Source organism: Natator depressus, chromosome 1 (assembly GCF_965152275.1).
Source record: "Natator depressus isolate rNatDep1 chromosome 1, rNatDep2.hap1, whole genome shotgun sequence".
Taxonomy (NCBI): Eukaryota; Metazoa; Chordata; order Testudines; family Cheloniidae; genus Natator; species Natator depressus.
Window position 1 is genome coordinate 221,058,112 of NC_134234.1, and position 21,795 is coordinate 221,079,906.

Below are 21,795 nucleotides of genomic sequence, written 5' to 3' on the forward strand. Positions count from 1 at the left end.
ACCTATTCAGTATTTTATTTTTTCCTCATTGTTCACTGTGTGGCCTAGGCCTTATTTCTTGCACACTGTTCAAACTCTGCTCTGAAGACAGAATTGGAAATTTCCTTAGGATGCTCATCAGCACAGTATCTGAGTGTGTCACAGACATTAATTTATCTTCAGAACACTCCTATGAGGGAGGAGGAGTTGTTCTCATTTTACAGAAGGGGAGATGACAGAGATTAAGGTCAAAAATTTCCACTGATTTGGGTGCCCAATTTGAGATGTGTGGCCCTGATTTTTCCAAGTGCTTAGCATTTCAAAATACTTTCTATGTTCAAAGCACAGCTTCTATTCACTTTAGCTGCAGCTGTGAGTGCTCAGCACGTTTGCACAGCAAACCAAGAGTCTAAAGTCAGGCACCCAGAAAATGAAGGAACACACAGTTAGTGACAGCCAATGAAAATATTGGTTTATGTGACTTGCCCAGCATCACACAGAAACTCTGTGGCAGAGGAAGGGGTACAATCCAATTCTCCAGGGCAGCATTCAGCTGCCATCACCATGAGACCCTCCTTTCTCTTTCTGTAATCCATCCCCTGTCTCATTCACTACACACCTTCCAAGTTTTACAACAAATGAGGCAGGGGTCCTACAGACAACAGATTCCTTCATGATGAATCAAGGTTGGGATGGTTCATCCTGTGCATCAAACGAGCCTGAGTTCCTTTGGAAAAAAATAGAAATGTGATTATGTAATTAAAGACTCAATCATAATGCATACTCACAATATGGCCAAATTAAGGTTGCAGACACAATCTTCATGCTGACATTTCCTGACTCTCAGTGCTTGACTTTGCAACTCCAGTAATGTTCTTTTAACTTAGCGTTCTTGTGCATAATTTCCTAAATATATAAAAAAAGCAAATTGAAAAAACAGAAATTCCATGAAGTGGCATCACATTGACACTCCCATCAGTCATCAGCAGGGTTAGAACCTTTAGATCCACCACACAGACATCTGCAACTTGAGCTGACAGAGTAATAGCAATAGTAGATTGTCTTAGCACCTCCATCTCACCCCTCGTCCCAATATTTATTATTATTATTATTATTATTATTTTATTTTATGTATTTATTTTATTACCATTATCATCCTTAGCATTAATAATAATTAATAAGTAGCCGTCACTTACGTTTGCCTGGGGTATTTCTTGCTGCTTTTTGCAGCACTCAGCAACTCCTGATCTTGTTGTACAGAGGATGAAAAAAAAATTGGGACATCCATTGGCAACCCTATTGATGGATGATGTCTTCCACTCCTAACGTGTTCTTGAGCTGCTCATTCATACCCTTGGAGATCACTCCAAGTGCTCCAGTTATCACTGGGATCATCTTTGTTCTAGTTTTCCATAATTGTTCCACTTTGTGGCAGAATTCTTCATCCTTTGCCAATTTCTTTTTTTGGTTTTTGCGGTTTTTTTTAATGTGTCTGGCTGCTGGTATGACAATATCCATTAACTTGGTCTGATTTGCCTTCTTTTCTGAAAAAAACTATGCCTGGCCTGTTTGCCTGCACTGCGGTTGTTATTAATATTATTATTTGATTACATGGACCAGTACTGGAGAATGATGAGACACACACTTTGCCCCATGGGTTTTACAGATATTTGCTGACCGCAGAGGAATGATGAGATTCTGGAATATTGGGTTTCATTCCAGGCTTTGGAGGGGGAGTGTGCTCTAGAACCCCTTCTGCCAGTCTACTCCCAAGATTGACCCCTTCTGCCCCGTCTCTTCCTCACCCCCATCACTTTCTCATCAGCTGCGCAGTCCAAGTCTCTACCCCAAGGCTTCTCATCCAAATCCTAGCCTCTTTGTGCAACTAGTCCTAGTTTTCCCGTCCTGGCTCCTCAGCTGATCTGTCTCCACTCCCTTCCACCCCCATTTTTCACCTGCACTGACTCCCAGTCTCCCCTCCTTCCATTTCTCTTGCCAGCTCCCAGCCTCAGTCTGCCTCCCCAGGCTCTTCATCCAATCCGTCTCCCCACCCCAGCCCCACTTTGTCCTAATCTCCACCACCCTGGCTCCTTGCCCCAGATTCTTTGCCCAGCCAGTCAATTTCTCCCCTGGCACACCGGCTCCTTGCCAGATCTGTCTCCCCAACTCTTGCCCCCTTTGCTCCCCCTACTGGTTCCCCATTGCAGATTCCCCCCTCCCTCCAGCTCCTCGTCTAATCTCAGTGTTTAGCCTTCCACTGACTGACTCCCAGTTCCACTCCATTTCTCTCACTGGCTCCCAGTCCCAGTCTTCACACTTTCCCCAGACCCCAGTCCGAATCTTCTTGCCCAACAAATCCCAGCCTCCCCTCATCCCTGCTGACTCCTAGTCTCACTCTCCTTGTCTAACCATAGTCGCTTCCCTCCCCATGGCTGCCAGTCCCTGTCTCTTCCAATCCCAGTATCACCAGACTCCTTGTCCCAGTCTACTTCTTTCCCTCTCCCTGATCTGGCTCTTGTTCCCTCTGCATTGCAGTCAGGCAGCTTCCTCCTCCAAGCTGCCTGGGTGCCAGCAGTGTGTGGGGAGGATATCACTGAGAGCACAGAAGAGGCAGGCTCCCTGCTTTCAGTTCTGGTTCTATCCTGGAGCAGCTGGGAATAGTAATTACAGGGAGAGTCCAATGTCACCCTTGCAGCCCTCTGCTAGAGCATGCTCAGTCACCCTATTGGGCATGGCGCAAGCACAGTCTGATCATACATAGGAGCTGTGAGGGGCTGGAGCATGCTCAATGAGTTTGGAGTCTTTATCTGTTACATTCTAGCAAGTCTTTACTGGGCATGTGCAAACCACATTCTTTCAAAGTTCCATAACCCCACCCATTTAGGGTTGCCAGATGTCTGGTTTTTGACAGGAATGTCTGGTCAAAAAGGGACCCTGGCAGCTCCAGTCAGTGCGCAGAGCCGCCTGGCCGCGCCTCCACGTAGGAGCTGGAAAGCAGACATGCCAGTGCTTCCGGGAGCTGCTTGAGGTAAGCACTGCCCGGAGCCTGCACCCCTGATCCCCCTCCTGCACCCCAAACCCCTCGGTCCCAGCCCCAGCCGGAGCCCTCACCCCCCACATACCTTCCCCAGATGGGAGCCCCCTCCCATACTCCGAACCCCTCAGCCTCAGCCTGGAGCCCCCTCCTGCATCCCAAATCCCTCATCCCCAGCCGCACACCCAGCCAGCACCCTTAACCTTCCCCCCAGACCCCAACCCCCTGCCTCAGCCTGGAGCCCCCTCCCATACTCCAAACCCCTTGGCTCCCCCCCATCCCAGATCCCCCTCCTGCACTCCAAACCCCTCATCACTGGCCCTATCCCAGAGACCACACCCCCAGCCGGAGCCCTTACCCCCTCCCATATCCAAACCCATTGCCTCAGCCCGGAGTCCCCTCCCGCACCCTGAACTCATTTCTGGCCCCACTCTGGAGTCCACACCCCCAGCTGGAGTCCTCACCCACTCCCACACCCCAACGCCCTGAGCTAGCCTGGTGAAAATGAGCAAGTGAGTGAGGGTGGGGAGAGCGAGCAACAGAAGGAGGGGGGATGGAGTGAACAGGGGACAGGGCCTTGGAGAAGGGGCAGAGCAGAGGCGTGGCCTCAGAGGAGGGGCAGGGGAGGGCAGGGGGTGGGGCAAGGTTGTTTGGTTTTGTGCAAGTAGAAAGTTGGCAACCCTACACCCAGTTTGGGTGGGTGTTCACTGGGATGGCACAAGGCACACCTGATCACAAGGGCCACTCCCTGGCCATATTTCAAGTCCCTGCTCCAAAGCATGGGGGTACTAAATCTTCTCTAAGAAAAGGTCAGCTCATTCTTGGAAATGATTGAACCAGTCCGGCTGAAATTTTTCAAAAAGTCCAGCATGAGGCAGATACTCAGTATGGATAATTTCAGTGCAAATGGTTAAAGTATGGAAAAGTTAGAAGCAACTGAAAATAGAGCATTATCTCAGCATTGGGTCTCCTGTTGGCCTCTGCACCTTGCACCTTCCAAGGGCGAGGCGGGGGGTACAGGCACAGATGACAATTGTGACCAGTTTTGCTAAAAGCAGAGCTGCAAAGAGTGAGATATGCCATGAAGAGTGGATGCTCTCTGGCTCACTTTCTTCCCTTCGTGTGTATTTTGTGTGGGGGCACATTGGGTGATGTGAAACAGCTGTAAGCAGGTATGGAGCATGGGAAGTGGGAGTCATGTATAGGACAAGTAGAGTGGGGAGCATACCTTAGTGTGAATTGGGGCTGGGCTTTGTGGAGGGGGAATGAAAGGATGTGAAGTCAGGTGTAGGATACGTTGAGCGGTTGTGACTGGGTAAGTTGGGTGTGAGTTACTGCTGGCTGTGAGCTGGGTAGGAGAAAGGTGTGATTCAGATGCATTCAATCACAAGACGTGGTGGGGACATAGAAAAGTGCAAAGGGAGAAAAACCAATCTTTCATGAAGGTTTGCCCCAGGCTCACTGTCTAGGAAAACCCCTTTATATTGTGTATGTGACTGGGGGCTATTCAGTACTTCATACACTTTCCTTACGTAGGCAAAACTACTGATGTCAAAGGGACTTTTGTGTGACTAGGAATGGTAGCGCTGAATAGTGCTCTTAAATTAGCCGCCCAGGAGGATTCCACTGTGGGTGGTAAGTCATAGGGAGTAGCCAGATGGCTGTTGAGCTGGTTGAGTAATGCTTATGGTGATTAAAGGGGTGGGATACCCAAAGGAGCACATTTGAAAATATATCTTGGCCCACACGTCGCTTCTTACTAAAGTATTAATTTTCAAACTGTTTCACGAGGAGTCAAATTTATTAACAATTTGTATATTCAAAGCTTTGTGTGTGAGGCAACACACCCTGGTCTCATTATTGCTAATGCCAATAGGATCAGCGCACATAACTCCCCATGTACTGCTTAAACAATTTACCCCTAACAGTGTAAGTTACTCCAAAACAAAGCTAAATCTTACATGTAAGAAAAGAAAAATGCCTACATCTTGACTTTATTTCACCTTAAACCTCAGTGTTTAAAAAATGTTCAGCTACTTGGTATTAATCAAATCAAGCTGGGTAAATTTACCTTTTATAAATCTGAAATGAAACTCTGTTTTATAGCTTGAATATTATTTTTAGGAAGATAAAGTTGTAAGAACCTTTGACTGATCTGTAGTAAAATATTTTACTGCAATTTTATTTGCTTGGGAAAATATTTTTAAAACATTAACAGAAATGTATGGCATAAATTTCAAAGCCTATCTCATAATTTCATGTACAAATATTTATATACATGGTCCCAGGGAAGTTAAAAATGTAGTGTTTTTATAGAAAATATACAATGCCATATACATTCGCTGTATAGTAACTATAGTTTAAAATGGCCAGGGTGATGTTTTTACAATGTCTTGTCGAAAATATCTTTCACTCAAAATTGAGCTAATGAATCTTAGCAAAGGGAAATTTTGTTTTGTGGTGTTGATAAACAGAAACAAAAACATGTATACAACCAAGGAGACAGTTAACAAATGGCCTGCAGATGGAGGTTATAGCATATCAAAAATGATTGCATTTATTTGGTTTTCTGTGCATTACGCAGTAGAGTCTGCAGCTTGGCATACAATCTCTTCTGCAAATCCATCTCACTCTGTTGCCTTTTATAGCAATGGGCTCGAGCTCATAGGAGCCTGTCTTAGTTTTGGCCTTTTTTATTTTTAAAAAAATTATTATGGACCTGATTGGAAGCCCATTGAAGTCAGTGGAAAGACTCCCATTAACTTTGGACCTGCTCCTATGTCAGTTATTTACCAAGATAGTATGGTATTATTTTGCAGCTTGGGTCCCACTCTGTGTGTAGATCAAACTCTTTAGTACATGGCAGTAAAAGCTGTTCTTGTTTGATTCTGATACTGACATTTTGTCAACCTCAGAGTGTTTATTGATCATTCAGTAATTGAACCAGCTGCTGAATTTTCAGCCAGGGAGGAGTAAACATAAAGCATACAGCAAAGTTAGCATTTTTTGTATGAATTCTGTGACAGTACAAGTAATACCCAAGAAATGCATTGTCCAGGGCAAACATCTCCTGGTGTGAATCAAAATGCAATAAATAACCTACATATTTTCAGGATGAGGCACTTTGTCAGATCATGCTTTTATTCTTTTCAGAATCAAAATAACGTGTTTGTTGAAATGACCCCAGTCTTTTTGAGATTTTTCTTGTTCAGTTCTGATTTTATTCCTGAAATCAACTTTCTGGATGTTTGTTCATTCATGTTATTTTTATTTAGCTTAGTCTCTAGAAACTTGGCTGCTTGTAGAAATGTAAAGTATTTTTCTTTTGGCAAGATACTTTTCTTTCAGTGAAAAATACGGTTCTTCAGTATGTTGTTCTTTGAAAGGGTTAACCTCACAGTTGCTAATACCATATAACTCTATTAGTTATTAATGCAGTCAACTCATAAACACAGTTTAGAGAGTATTAGCCTTGGAAGAACTTTCCAGGAGACCAATATATCAAATAAATCCTGAAGTCCCTTAACCTCAGGATAGAATTACAGGTTTATAATTTACTCAACACTTACATGACCTGGAGAACAAAGGATTGCCAAGTCAGTCAAAACTAAATTACTCTTGACCTTAAATTAATCTTTTTCATGGTATTCAAACTGTAGCTAAACGGCTGTTGAAATAATTTGGGCTGTATAAAGCAGGTTTGTATTTTTCCGTACTGATACCCACAATTAACATACAGTATATACAGAATTTATATACGGTTGTTTACTAAAAGTGGTTAATTTGTATCCTAGTCAGAAAATCCAATTAATCTTGATTCATAGATACATGAAACCCTCATATATAGATTTGTATATTTACACACACATATATATAGTAACTATAGTTTAAAATGGCCACGGTGATGTTTTTACAATGCCTTGTCGAAAATATCTTTCACTCAAAATTGAGCTAATGAATCTTAGCAAAGGGAAATTTTGTTTCGTGGTGTTGATAAACAGAAACAAAAACATGTATACAACCATGTATGTATAATATAGCTTCAATCTTTCCAGCTTTCTCATAACTAGAATGTTATACAGTACAGACCAATTAGTTGTGACTATTAACTGGAACCTAGTAAAGTCAGTTTGATACTGTTAATTTTGTTGGTTAATGATAGCTGCCTGTTGTCACATGAGGGCCCTGTTTTGCCATCATTACTCATTCTAAATGGAAGTTTTGCCTGAGTAAGGGCTACTACAAGATCAGGCCCATGGAAAAAAGCTAAGACACGACAGAGTAACTTTATGCATCATGTTGACAATATTGGTCCTATCTTCAGTCATTTCTCAATCCATACTGAAGATGAGTGATTGAAGGTCTTTCCCTGATACATCATTTAATTACAAGTTTGAGACCACATCCTGTAAATACTATGGTTTAGTCTACACTACAAAGTTTTGCTAGCATAATCATGTCAGCTGAGTGTGAAAAAAATCACTCTTCCTAGCTGACAAAGCATTTGTAGTGTAGGCAAGCTCTTATTGGCACGCATAACTTTACACATGAGTAGCCCCACATGAATTCAGTGAGACTACTCATGGGCCTAAAGTTACACACGTATGTGTTTTCAGGACTGGGGCCTTCATTAATTGTAACTAGGTCTTAGGTTGTACAAGTCTCTCTCATGTCTCATTCAGAAAATGTTTGTGTTCCTGAAAGTAGTGCTACAGGAAAGCTTTATAAGCATTAACATTCAAAAGCCAACTTTCAGGATGTGGGTGGGAGAATGTGGTTTCAGATTTGATTTTTAATGCTTTGACAATTTGACTCAGACAACTGACTTCAGTTCCAAACTGAGCTGTGTCCTAAGGTGTTTTAAAAACAAAACAACGCTCTTTTTAAAAAAACTTGTACTCTTCATTCTCAATATCTCAACAATGCAACAGGAGTTTTAATCTAGTCCCTTAATGTTGCACTATATCATAATCGCATTAAACATGCAATCTAGGGCCAAAATCTGGCCCGAACAGTACAGGACAGAACTCGACATCCTATTCTCTGCATTTTTTCCTGAAGCCTTTCATAGTAGGTGCCTTGGAGTGATGTTCCAGAGTAGGGCCTATAAGTCAGATATGTGCCCCTTATGTTTCTTTGCATACTCTTTGGGTGCAGTGTCCAGCGCAAGGAGACAATACTCCTGTGATCGCTGTAGCACAATGAAAACAGAAAAGTAGCAGCACTGGCACAAGTGGTGGGAGGTACTTGCTGCCTGAAGTACGATCTCATCCAAGACATGAGGCGCTACTCGAGGCTAGCCCCTATCACCTCTTGCGCTGCCACATTTACACTTCTATTGTTAGCATTCTCGCTTAATCAGAAGTAGTGCACGTATGTCTCCTTGGGCGGGAAATTCTACTTCCCAACTCCAGTTTAGATATACCCTTTGTGGTTTGATAGATTTTTAAGGCCAGAAGGGACTGTTACAGGATCTAGTCTGATCGCTTGCCTCTTATATAACGCAGGCCATGAAATTCCACACAGTGATTCCTGCATGTAGCCCAGCAACTTAGGGTTAAACTGAATCTATCTTTCAAAGAGGCATCCAATCCTGATTTTAATGCCGCAAATGATGGAGGATTTATCACATTTCTTGAGCAATCTGTTCCAATGTTTAATTATCCTCAGTGTTAAAAATTTCCATTTCCCATTGGTGTCAGTAGCCCCTATACATACACACATACTATGCAGATTATTATTTCTTCTGCCAAGAATGATCTTGCAGGAGAATGGTATAGGAGGGTAGTGCCAGCCATAAAATGGTCACACGCTAATGCTGCCTTAAAAGTATATATGAGCACCTGCTTTGAAAGGCCACTTTGCACATTTCCAGAATGTAGCCCCTAAATTGCATATTTGAAGTTAGTTCCCCACTCTGTTCTTAGCTCACTTCCTAGTATATAGAAGTTGGGAAGGTCTTTGAAGAGTGTGTGAATGTTATTAACTACAGTACTTTGTATGTACTGGAGTGCATATGGACAATTGTGAGAATTAAGGATGGGGTCAGTGTACTTTACTGTGGGTCAAACTAAACAGTTTCTTGTTTGAGAGATACTGGCAACTCACTCCCGATTCATACTGAGAAAGTAGGGCAATCGGCTAGTTATCTTAGGTGCTTATACACAAATGCAAGATGCCTGGGAAACAAGCAGGAAGAATTGGAAGTCCTGGCACAGTCAAGGAACTACGATGTGATTGGAATAACAGAGACTTGGTGGGATAATTCACATGACTAGAGCACTCTCTTGGACGGGTATAAACTGTTCAGGAAGGACAGGTGTGGGAGAAAAGATGGAGGAGTTGCACTGTATATAAGAGAGCAATATGATTGCTCAGAGCTCCAGTATGAAACTGGAGAAAAGCGTGTAGAGTCTTTGGGTTAAATTTAGAGGTGACAGCAACAAGGGTGATGTTGTGGTGGGCATCTGCTACAGACCACAAGATCAGGAGGCTGAGGTAGATGAGGCTTTCTTCAGACAACTAAGAGAAGTTTCCAGATCGCAGGCCCTGATTCTCAAGGGGGACGTCAGTCACGCTGACATCTGCTGGGAGAGCAATACAGCAGTGCACAGACAATACAGGAAGTTTTTGGAGAGTATTGGGGAAAACTTCCTGGTGCAAGTGCTGGAGGAACCAACTAGGGGCTATGCTTCTCTTGACCTGCTGCTCACAAACAGGGAAGAATTGGTAGGGGAAGTAGAAGTGGGTGGCAATCTGGGCAGCAGTGACCATGAGATGGTCAAATTTAGGATCCTGACAAAAGGAAGAAAGTTGAGCAGCAGAATACGGACCCTGGACTTCAGAGAAGCAGACTTTGACTCCCTCAGGGAACTGATGGGCAGGATCCCCTAGGAGGCTAATATGAGGGGGAAAGAAGTCCGGGAGAGCTGGCTGTATTTTACAGAAGCCTTACTGAGGGCGCAGGAACAAACCATCCTGATGTGCAGAAAGAATAGCAAATATGGCAGGCGACCAGCTTGGCTTAACAGAGAAATCTTTGGAGAACTTAAACACAAAAAGGAAGCTTACAAGAAGTGGAAACTTGAACAGATAATTAGGGAGGAGTATAAAAATATTGCTAGGGCATGCAGGGGTGTAATCAGGAAAGCCAAAGCACAATTGGAGTTGCAGCTAGCAAGGGATGTGAAGGGTAACAAGAAGGGTTTCTACAGATATGTTAGCAACAAGAAGAAGGTCAGGGAAAGTGTGGGCCCCTTACTGAATGGGGGAGGCAACCTAGTGACAGATGATGTGAAAAAAGCTGAAGTACTCAATGCTTTTTTTGCCTTGGTCTTGACAGACAAGGTCAGCTCCCAGACTGCTGCACTGGGCAGCACAGTATGGGGAGGAGGTGAGCATCCCTCAGTGATGAAAGAACAGGTTCAGGACTATTTAAAAAAGTTGGATATGCACAAGTCCATGGGTCAGGATCTAATGCATTTGAGGGTGCTGAAGGAATTGGCTGATGTGATTGCAGAGCCATTGGCCATTATCTTTGAAAACTCGTGGCGATTGGGGGAGGTCCTGGACAATTGGAAAAAGGCAAATATAGAGCCCATCTTTTAAAAAGGGAAGAAGGAGAATCTGGGGAAACAGACCAGTCAGTCTCACCTCTGTCCCTGGAAAAATCATGGAGCAGGTCCTCAAGGAATCCATTTTGAAGCACTTGGAGGAGAGGAAGGTGATTAGGAACACTCAGCATGGATTCACCAAAGGCAAGTCATGCCTGACCAACCTAATTGCCTTCTACGATGAGATAACTGGCTCTGTGGATATGGGGAAAGCAGTGGATGTGATATATCTTGACTTCAGCAAAGCTTTTGGTACGGTCTCCCAGAGTATTCTTGCCAGCAAAGTATGGATTGGATGAATGGACTATAAAGTGGATAAAAAGCTGGCTAGATTGTCGGGCTCAATGGGTGGTGATCAACAGCTCGTTGTCTAGTTGGCAGCCGGTATCAAACGGAGTGCCCCAGGGGTCTGTCCTGGGGCTGGTTTTGTTCAACATCTTCATTAATGATCTGAATGATGGGATGGTTTGCACCCTCAGCAAATTCGCGGATGACACTATGCTGGAGGGAGAGGTAGATATGCTGGAGGGTAGGGATAGGGTCCAAAATGATCGAGACAAATTGGAGGATTGGGCTAAAAGAAATCTGATGAGGTTCAACAAGGACAAGTGCAGAGTCCTGGACTTAGAAGAGAAGAATCCCATGCACTGCTACAGGCTGGGAACTGACTGGCTAAGCGGCAGTTCTGCAGAAAAGGACCTGGGGATTACAGTGGATGAGAAACTGGATATGAGTCAACAGTGTGCCCTTGTTGCCAAGAATGCTAATGGCATATTGGGCTGCATTAGTAGGAGCATTGCCAGCAGATCGAGGGAAGTGATTATTCTCCTCTATTTGACACTGGTGAGGCCACATTTGGAGTATTGTGTCCAGTTTTGGGCCCCACTCTACAAGAAGGATGTGGAAAAATTGGAGAGAGTCCAGTGGAGGGCAATTAAAATGATTAGGGGGCTGGGGCACATGACTTATGAGGAGAGGCTGAGGCAACTGGGCTTATTTAGTTTGCAGAAGAGAAGAGTGAGGGGGGATTTGATAGCAGCCTTCAACTACCTGAAGGGGGGTTCCAAAGAAGATGAAGCTAGGCTTTTCTCAGTGGTGCAGATTACAGAACAAGGAGCAATGGTCTCAGGTTGCAGTGTGGGAGGTCTAGGTTGGATATTAGGAAAAACTGTTTCACCAGGAGGGGGTGAAGCACTCGAAGGGTTGCCTAGGGAGGTGTTGGAATCTCCATCCTTAGAGGTTTTTAAGGCCCAGCTTGACAATGCCCTGGCTGGGATGATTTAGATGGGATTGGTCCTGCTTTGAGCAGGGGGTTGGACTAGATGACCTCCTGAGGTCTCTTCCAACCCTAATCTTCTATGATTGTATGACCATCTCCCCTGATAATGAACCAACACCTCCTTGTTTAGATTTCACTAGCTGTAGGGGAATATAGGTCAATACACAGCACAAAGTTCTCCTTGCACCTCTAAACCTCGTTGACCAAGACTGGTTGAATTTGAACCAGAGAAAACTTTGCATTTGTCAGCTGCTGTCCTGGATCTGTTCCCATGAAGAAAACTAATCTGGATCAAATCAATGATGTTATCAACTCCATTTCCATGCAAAGACAGTCTGGATTAATCAGATTGTTAATCACTTGTATCAGTTCTGCTGATCCCATCTTCAAAGATGGTTGGGCATTGAAGAAAATGTTCTTGACCTCCTTTACAGTTGCTCTATGAGGCTTGAGAAATTCTTTATGTTGTGACTGATAGAAACAGAGAAATATTAAAGCTAGGATAACATCAGCTTAGGATGTAAGGGTCTTACAGTTTTTAAATACGGGGCTTTGTGGTTGAGAGGGCTGGTAATGGAAGAGAGAAATTTTCAGTTCTGTCAGTGTCTTAAATCCAGGCCACGTAGGTATTGCTCAAAAGATACTATCTATTTCCCATTTTGTTGGCTGCTTGTTCGAATGAAGCTAATTAACTTTGATTAACAGGGTGTTATGCTAATGTTTTCTGTTATTTCTACCTGCTTTAGTTTACATCTTCTGCCCCAAGCTTTACTTTGAGTTTCAGGTTTGAGCACACGCAAATTTCCAAAGTAAACTCATTTGAAACTGCTGCATTTCAAGTGGTTTTGCATCAAGACTATGCCAAACCTCAGATTTTGCATAATTTCTAAGCAAGAAGATGCATCAGCTCAGACTTGTTGGAAACTGGGCCCAGGCTTACGGATTTATGAACATGGTCAGAGTTTTGCGTTTGTAATGCAATCCCAAACCATGTCACTGTTGTGAGGACTTGAGGTATTACTGGGAACGGTCTATACCGGTGGTGGGCAAACTGCAGCTCACGGGCTACATGTGGCCTGTCAGGGTAATCTGCTGGCGGGCCGCCAGACTGTTTTTTTACATTTGCACGGCCGCCTGCAGCACCCAGTGGCCTCAGTTCACCGTTCCCGGACAATGGGAGCTGCGGGAAGTGGTGCGAGACTAGCCACCTTTTCCCGCAGCTCCCATTGGCCGGGAACGGCGAACTGCGGCCACTGGGAGCTTTGGGTGGCCGTGCAAATGTAAACAAATGGTTTGACTGCCTGCCAGTGGATTATCCTGATGGTCCGCAGGTTGCCCATCACTGGTCTATGCACACTCTGTGGATAAACAGAGAACTTCTGTTTCCAAGTGTGCCACCCTTCATAATTTTTTTATTAGAAAGATTGAGAATGGAAGTTACAAGAACTCCATTGTCAGATAACAGACTGTAAAAATATGTCAGCATAAAATGGTGCCCCAATATTTAAATATACCTTTGTACCAAGGCTTTCAAAAGTGGCCTCCAACATTGCTTAAATGAGCTGTGCTCTTTGGCCAGATTACATCTCCCATGATGCAACATGGGAATCACGTGGCTGTGATGCATCATGGGAGAATTAGTCTGGCCAGGAATCCCAATCCACAGGGATGATTGAGGGCATTGGGCAGTTGAATGTTAAATTTTTGATTTCCCCCCACCCCAAATTGAGATTGAAAACAAATGCAGAAATATCACAAACCCTGTGGGATAGAAATTCTAATTTTAAATCAGCTGTAATAAAAATCTTTTCCCACCCTATAGTGTAATTTTAGAAAAATGAGTTACAGGTACATGATTCCTTTTCTTCTACTCATCCCATGCCAGTGCTAACGGTGTGCAAGACAAAACCAATATAATTGAAGTCGATTTTATCATTCACCAAAGACAAAAGAAAAATGCACAATTTGAGAATAATTTGTTTTTCCTCAATGAGCAAATGGAAAATTCCCAAAATTGCAATAACAGGTTAAATCCTGCAGACCTAATTTGGGCAAAACTCCCAAGTAGGAAATGGCCCAAGTGAGGTCAGACCAATCTAGTTGCTTTCTACGCAAAATTTGATGAAAGGATTTTTTTTAATATAATAAATTATAGCTGTTCTTTCCATACTGTGAACCATGGCTCCCTTTGGGAACCATGAAAAGTTCGCGGGGGATCCAGGAGTGTTTGGCGGGAAATTTAATCAATATGCCCATTTTTCCCTAATTAACAGATTATTAAATAAGGCTTAAAATTCACCTGCATCTTAATTGTGGGTCTGTGTTTTATGATGCTGCAGCTGCTGGCACTAGGAGCCCCTCTGTGCCCTGTGCTCCTGTAGGGAGCCTTCACCAGAGAGACCTCCCTGCTGTGGGAAGCACTGAGCAGGAAATCTCTCTGCTGAAAGCCCCCTGGTGGAGGATAGGGCAAAGAGAGACTCCCAGTGCCACCCCGGCAGCGGCAGCAGCACCAGCACCAGCACTGGTTGATAGGGGAAGGGGAAAAGGGGGAGAGAAATGCGTCTTGTCTTTATAATGTGCTTATTTTGACCTATTGCTAAGCCTACATGTAACAAACGTTTGGCTGAAGAGGATGATGATTTTAATAAAGTTAAACAGAAAAGGAAGAAAAGTAGACAATTTGATGATAGTTCTGTAATGTTTGGATTTTTTGTGTCTTGTGTCCAAGACCAGTTGATAGAACAAATTACGAAGAGTCGGTATTTTGCACTGCAGCTTGATGTATCCACCAGTATTAGCCAACATGGCTCAGCTTCTGTGTTATGTGAGATTTGTCAAAGTAGGCACAATGGTTGAAAAACTTGTATTTAATAGACCCATTCTTCTCACTGGAATTTCAGTTTGTGTCCAAACATTCCAAAAATCCATATTTTCAAATTAGTTTTTAAAATTGGATTACAGGGATTAGAACTGGATTATATAAGGCCTTGTCTACACTACCACTTAAATCGATGTAAATTACGTCGCTCAAGGGTGTAAAAACCCACCACCCTGAGCAATGTAATTTACATTGTCTGCATCACGCTATGTTGGCAGGAGACACTCTCCTGGTGACATAGCGTCCGCCTCTCGTTGAGGTGGATTAGTTACGCTCTCCCATTGATTTATCGCATCTTCACTAGACATGGTAAATCGACGCCGCTGCATCAATCACAATGGCACGGATTTAGCGCAGTAGTGAGGACAAGCCCTAATTAAACAAACTGTATGTAGTTGAATAAAATTGCAAAATCATCTGAACTACAGTGTCTCTCTTGCATCTTATGTCCTGAGTTGATAAAAAAAAAGTGGTATTTGGTTGTGGGGAGCCACTACATTTTAAAATATCTGTAAAGGAGCTGCAATAATGAACAGTTTGGAAACCACAGAATGACAGTGACAAATATTCTATATATTTGGTATTAGTAAAATAAGAGAGTGGCTGCTGTCTGAGAATTTTGTGCAGGCTCTTATGCCAAACATGGTGTAGAAACCTTGAAGTTGATAGTGTCTCCATCTTACTCCCAGGTTTCTGTGATAGCCCATTGTTATGTATATGATCAGTATAGTCTGCAACATGTTTAAAAGGGCACCAATATTTAGGGGGAAAACACACATTCACTTGTTTAAATATTATATATATATATATATACACACACACACACATATATATATCTGTTTGCAAAGTAGTATTTCTCAGTTCTTGGTACTCGAATGAATCACGGTATTGAATACATGAATCAATCAGCAAATGTTTAAAAATGACACTAATCTTACATTAGAGAGTGACTTCAAAGGTTTTAGTAGGGAATGCAGGATTATGTCAGTGCAGCTGCACCATGTATAGGAAGATGAGATTGCAGACCACTGAGAGGAACACCAGTGTTGCTGGAAAGCACAAGACTTTAGAAGGGTAGTGTTCAAGTTAATCAAAATAATCAGAAAGCAATATTGAAGCAGGCTTTCAGAGTAGACAAGCACATCATTATTATTACTTTTTTTTTGCAGCTCTACAGTGTCTGTGACACTGCCAGGTACCTGATGAATAAGGATTTAATTCAGATCAGATTTTCTCTCCCTTGACCCAGGTGCTCAGGAGAAGAGCTGTCAGCCTGCAGAAAGGTTAGCCTCCACACCCAAGGATCCTGAGAGTGGGGTTTCATCCAAAAAATTGAACATAAGAAAGGCCATACTGGGTCAGACCAAAGGTCCATCTAGCCCAGTATCCTGTCTTCCAACAGCGGCCCATGCCAGGTGCCCCAGAGGGAATGAACAGAACAGATAATCATCAGGTGATCCATTCCCTGTCACCCATTCCCAGCAAACAGAGTCTAGGGACTCCATCCCTGCCCATCCTGGCTAATAGCCATTGATGGACCTATCCTCCTTGAACTTATCTAGTTCTTTTTTTAACCCTTTTATAGTCTTGGCCTTCACAACATCCTCTGGCAAGAAGTTCCACGGGTTGACTGTGCGTTGTGTGTAAAAATACTTCCTTTTGTTTTAAATCTGCTGCCTATGAATTTCATTTGATGACCCCTAGTTCTTGTGTTATGAGAAGGAGTAAATAACACTTCCTTATTTACTTTCACCACACCAGTCATGATTGTACAGACCTCTATCATATCCCCCTTTAGTCGTCTCTTTTCCAAGGTGAAAAGGCCCAGTCTTATTAATCTCTCCTCATATGGCAACCGTTCCATACCCATAATTATTTTTGTTGCCCTTTTCTGAACCTTTTCCAATTCCAGTATACCTTTTTTTGCAATGGGGTGACCACATGTGCATGCAGTATTCAAGATGTGGGCGTACCGTGGATTTATATAGAGGCAATATGATATTTTCTGTCTTATTAGCTATCCCTTTCTTAATGATTTCCAACATTCTGTTCACTTTTTTGACTGCCGCTGCACATGGAATGGATGTTTTCAGAGAACTATCCACAATGACTCCAAGATCTCTTTCTTGAGTGGTAACAGCTAATTTAGACCCCATCATTTTATTGGGAGTTGGGATGTTTTTCTGTTTATTTTCTGGCTGCTGATTTATCTTACTTTTTTGATATACCGTTAATCCTTGAGGAATTGGTGATCAGTGGGTTTTTTTTTTCCTGTTGAGCCATTTCACCAGTTTAAAGCTCTTCGTCTGGGATGTCAAAGTGCTTTAGAAACATTAATGAATTAAGCCTCATGACTCTTCTGAGGCAGGTATGTTTTGTACCTATTTTACAAATGTATCAACTAAAGCACAGAGAGGGTAAGGGACATGCCCAGGATCACACAGTGAGTCACAGGCCAAACCGAGATAGAACCCAGGTGTCCCGCATCTGTATCCTCTGCTCTAACTACTAAACCAGTTATAGTAACTACTCAGCTGATATCTAAAATAACCACCTGGGTGGATACCTGTGCCCATTCAGATCCAGTTGCAGGATCTTACCTTTACTGAGTATAAACCACATCTCATAATAGACTACAATGGCTCTGATTCAGCAGAATACCTAAGCATGTGCTTAAAGTTAAGTGTTTTGCTGAATCATGGCCTTAATCGGGTTAAACAAAATCCAGGCAATGGTTCTATTTACACATCCTAATTTCTGAAAGGATTGAAAATGTGGAAATGAATCCCAATGTTTACATATTGAGTCGAACAAATTTCCTTCTAGATCCCAAAGAGGGGTGGATGTTACTTTTTTTAAAAGGAAGCCAAATGGGGCGAGAGACTTTTTCTGTCAGCGCTTATTTAGATGCTTCCATGTAAGCACCTAAATGAGGGCCAGATTTTCCAAGTGCTCTACAGGTAGCAACTCCCATTGTGACACTTCGGGCTAGATTTCTGAAAGAACTCGGTACCCAATGTGCTATTGTCAGTTGCTCTCTCTGACTCAGTTTCTCATGAAGATGATGGGGGTAATACTTTCCTACCTCACATTCATGCTATGAGAATACAGGAGAACCTCAGAGTTACGAACACCTCGGTAATGGAGTTGTTTGTAACTCTGAATAAAACATTGTTATTGTTCTTTCAAAAGTTTGCAATGGAACATTGACTTAATACAGCTTTGAAACTTTACTGTGCAGAAGAAAAATGGTGCTTTCCCTTTATTATTGTAGTAGTTTACGTTTAACACAGTACTCTACTGTATTTGCTTTTTCTTTTTTTGCCTTTGCTGATTCCTGATTGTGTACTTGTGGTTACATATGAGGTGTGTGGTTGACCAGTCAGTCTATAACTCTGGTGTTCTACTGTAAATCCATTATTGTTTCTGAGCTGCTCTGATTCTATAATAATGGGGATCACCTAAGCCTTAGATAGCTGTATTTTATACTTGATATATATAATTTATAGATAGTATTTTGCATTTTTAAACACGTCATACAAAACTTTTTCCTCAGTACCTGCAGTTTAAGTCCCTAATGGTATATAATGCAGAGCAATTATTTATTTTTTAAAAGAAATATAAAGCCCTGAGCTGCCTGAAAGCCATTAAAGTTTTAATTCTTAGAACTGTTCCCTGACTTGACTGTGATCCAGTTTCTGTGCAGGCGAGGTAGGAATTAAAATGAATGAAACCAAACAAACTGGTGTTTCAGAGACTCTGTCTTTGCCAGGCATTATATTTTCATGACAGAAATCAGTGAAGTGTCAATATAATGCTCAATCACTGATGTATATTAAGAACTCAGCATTGTTCCCATAAATGTTGAATACAGAGAAGAGGGAAATGAACTCTTACTGGACACACAATAGGAACTCAATAACAGGTTGTTGTTTTTTTAAAAAAGGAATAAACCAGAGCAAAATGAAGAAGGTGGCCTCAATCCAATTCCCAGTGGATAGTTGTCAACATCTTATCTTCTATTGTAAGAGGCACAATTGCTTGTCATCCTTCCTGCTAGTCTCACCAGAAAGGTCAAGAACTGAATAAGCCTGGATATGGAACAATCTTTCTATTACTAGGGGTGATTCTGTCAGGTCAGCAGATTGATGGGTATGATGATACATTTATTGCACCTGGAGTCTGGAAAAATAGAGCACATTGGTCTCAAGGACTGTGTCTCTGGCACCTATTACTAACCAATAATGTATTTATTTCATTTTGTATAAATTATAACAAGTTGTTTAAATATTTGGGACAAAATCCCAAGGATAAGTGAATCGAATAATAAATTTGCCCAGATAGGATCAATGTCAGTCTTAACTGATGGGGCAAAAATTTGTGAATATTGATCAGAATCTGTTTGGCTGCCAGAGATTCAAGGAAGTGAGCATCAAATGAATTCAGAGGATAAGGTTAGGGGAAATTATTGAAGCCAATGACGTCAGAGGATTCCACTAACCCAACTAGTGGCCAGATTTAGAATAATTTATGTGACTTCTGTAATTCAGCCAGTTATGGTAGCAGTTATTCCTCTCTCAGCAGTGTCCAGAAGCAGTTTGCTCACTTCAGAGGGGGAAAAAAAATCTCACTTTAATTCTAGTTTCCCAGGGAAAAGATACCCCTATGAAATCATCTTGTTTGCTCTGATAGTGTAGGAAGGGATGAAAGAAACAGAATGAAAGAAAACAAAACCACGGGGCAAGACACAGCCAAAATAGCCAACTTTTATTTTTGTTTCCAGGGACAATTCCTCAGATAAATTGTTGTTCTGTGTCTGGTTGGTGCCCAGCTGCAGGTGAATTGTATGCATGTTTGGTGGTGAATTTAGATTACCTCTTTACATATGCTTCTTAATTACTAGGGGACCAAATCTGAACATCCCTTCTCCTTCCCCAATAAACACACTTTTGTGATATTGTTGAAATACTAATAAACTAATGACTTAAATCAGTAGCTTATGCTCAAAAAAATGTGTTAGTCTCTAAGGTGCCACAAGTACTCCTGTTCTTTTTAAAGATTTGGGGCTCACATAAACGTCCAAAAGCTCAGATGCCATCTTCCCCACACAATCCTCCTCAACCAATAAACTCCATCTGCCTTCAGTTATTTTCTTGGGAGAGGCTCCGTAGTTTGCTGCCCCTTCCACTGTGCTCATGGGCAACTTCAGGGTCATCTCCTTCACTTTCTGTCCCCTATCATTGTTTCCCTCTGCCAATGGACTATCTGCCCAATTTCCCCCATAAATGATTGTCTCCATCCTTCCTCCTCCAAAAGATTTTCTCTTCACAATTAATTCCCTGCCTCTGTCCCCGGTTTGTTCTCTGTCCATGTTCCTGGAACTACTGGGGCAGGGAATCTGCTTCCTTTCTCACTCTCCATCGCTCACCCAGGTGCTGCTCTGTGTAGAGAGGAGGTAGGTAGCTCTAATGAGCTGAGCGTCATCCATTATATTCCATGTATTCACTGGAAAGAACTCACAACAAAGTAACATCTGGGGCATTGGGTGGGAGTAACAACCTCCAGCTAGCCACCAGTCTCTACATAGAGGACCCTAGTAATGGAGGGCCATCAGTGAAGCCTTCAACAAGCACCGTAGCTGCCACACTTCTTGAGATTTTGGCTGAGACTGTATCTCAGGATGCCGTTGGGAAAAAAACCTGGGACAATCCTGCCTAAATCAAGACTGTCAGCATATATAGGTGAAGCACTGGGTAGGAAAGCATACAGGTTGCATCCAGCACTACATTCTGAGAGATTGCCATGATATTTCATCACATTTTGATTTATGCATGACCTGAAGAAGAGGTATTCGTATCAGAATTGGTTTAGACTAGGGATCAGCTATGTTGGTGTCTGAGTCATGGCTAGGGATTGCATTTCATTTGGACTGCACCAGAATTTTCAAGCTGTCCTCTTGAGGTTTCTGCTCATAGACTTTAAGGCCAGAAGAGACCATCATTATCATTTAGTCTGACCTCCTGCATGTTACAGGCCACAGAACCTGACCCACCCACACCTGTAATAGACCCATAACCTCTGACTGAGTTACTGAAGTTCTCACATCATGATTTAAGTTACAGAGAACCCACCATTTACACTAGTTTAAACCTGCAAATGACCTGTGCCCTATGCTGTAGAGGAAGGTGAAAACCCCGCAAGGTCTCCATTAATCTGACTCGGGGTTGGGGGGGGGATTCCTTCCTGACCACAGGTATGGTGATCAGTTAGACCCTTAGAATGTGGGCGACACCCACCAGCCAGACACATGGGAAAGAATTCTCTGTAGTAACTCAGAGCCCTCCCCAGCTAGCATTCTATTAACGGCCATTGAAGATATTTGCTACTAGCAGTCACAAATTGGCTACCTACTATTGTAGGCAGTCTCTTCATACCATTCCCTCCATAAACTTATCAAGCTCAGTCTTGAAGCCAATTAGGGTTTTTACTGCCAATATTCCCCTTGGAAGGTTGTTCCAGGACTTCACTGTTCTGATGGTTAGAAACCTTCATCTAATTTCAAGTCTAAACATATTGATGGCCAGGTTAAATTCATTTGTGCTTGTGTTAACATTGGTGCTTAACTTAAATAATTCTTCCCCCTCCCTGCTATTTATCCCTGTGATGTATTTATGGACAGCAATCATATCTCCCTTCATCTTTCATTTGGTTAAGCTAAACAAGCCAAGCTCTTTGAGTCTCCTTATAAGGTAGGTTTTCTATTCTGTGGATCATCCTAGTAGCCCATCTCTGCACCTGTTCCAGTTTGAATTCATCTTTCTTAAACATGGGAGACCAGAATTGCATGCAATATTCCAAATGAGGTCCCACCAGTGTATTGTACAATGGTACAAATACTTCCCTGTCTATACTGGAAATACCTTGCCTGATGCTTCCAACGACTGCATTCGTTTTTTTAACAGCTGAATCACATTGGCAGCTCATACTCATTCTGTGATCAACCAATACACCC

The 21,795-nt window shown here is 42.6% G+C and overlaps 1 protein-coding gene across 1 annotated transcript in view; it reads left to right on the top strand.

Annotated features, from left to right (window-relative positions):
* Window positions 1-21,795, top strand: part of LOC141975625 (potassium voltage-gated channel subfamily KQT member 1-like) — a 737,650-nt gene that overhangs the window by 414,288 nt on the left and 301,567 nt on the right. The gene's annotated exons all lie outside the window — the stretch shown is intronic.